Here is a 1,342-nt window from a genome sequence, read left to right on the forward strand (position 1 = left end):
CCTCTTACTGAAGGAAATGCCATAGCAGATAAAGTAGCCACCGCTGGAACTTTCCCTGCCAGCATAACAGATGCCCAAAACCTCCACCATGCCACCTATATTAATTTGCAAGGGCTCCATCTCAGATTCCCCCACATTCCCCTCAAACAACTTAAACGCATTGTTAGAACCTGCTCTTCTTGTGCATCAATGATACATACCCCTGCTATGCAACAGATGGGCACCAATCCTAGAGGGCTAAAATCTAATGCCCTCTGGCAAATTGATGTAACTCATGTCCCCCAATTCGGCACACAGAAATATGTATTTGTAATTATAGACACTTACTGTCACTTTCTCTGGGCTACTGCCCAGACTGGTGAACGTTCAAAAAAGCTAATAAATCACATGCTTTCATCCTTCGCCATCATGGGCCTCCCTGCACAACTAAAGACAGACAATGGCCCAGCATTTACCAGCTCCTCATTCAAAAATTTTTGTGAAGCATGGAAAATCACCCATCACACTGGCATCCCATACAACCCACAGGCCAAGCCGTTGTGGAAAGGTCACATAAAACCTTAAAAGACCAACTAAAAAGACAGGCTCAAACAACATATTCTCCCAATATTCAATTAACATTAGCCTTGTTTACCCTTAATGTACTTAATGCATATCGAGGGACTGATGCTCCCCCCATCACCTGACACTGGGCCCAGACACATCCAGTACCACCCATCATGGTTAGATAGAGGGACCCCTTTGATGGACTCTGGAAAAGACCAGATCCATTGCTGACCACAGGGAGAGGATTTGCCTGTGTTTTCCCACAGGATCAACCAAAGCCTATCTGGGTTCCAGCCAGAAATGTCCGACACCTCCCTACCCAAGAAAAAGATGGCCTACATGACCCTGTCAGAGACAAAGAAAAGGAAGAGGTGGAAGCAACACCCAAAGCCACACCGGATGACATAAAAAGAGATCCATGACCTAGTGGAGACTGCTCGCCACAGATGACCCCCCAGAGCTTCTTTCCCTGTCATCCTCATGGCTGTCTTTACCCTGCTTAACAGCAATGCTTAGCCAGCCCCCACTCTCCCTAATACCATGTTCTAGAGATTTTATTTTTCAGGAAAAAATCAGATCCATGGGACAATCGCTGGCGTATTAGAATAATAAAAAAAAAATTCTACTCAGGTGCATTCTCTAGGTACCCTACAGCTGACTTTCATATCTCTCCACAGCTTGTACCTACAGCTAAATCTGTGCTAACTCATCATAATATTATTCTACAGGAAAGACAGAGGACCAGATAAGATCAACTATGTCCTGGAACAAGTACATTCAGTATGTTGCTAACTTT

Source organism: Nannospalax galili, unplaced genomic scaffold (assembly GCF_000622305.1).
Source record: "Nannospalax galili isolate Female #2095 unplaced genomic scaffold, S.galili_v1.0 scaffold120, whole genome shotgun sequence".
NCBI lineage: Eukaryota > Metazoa > Chordata > Mammalia > Rodentia > Spalacidae > Nannospalax > Nannospalax galili.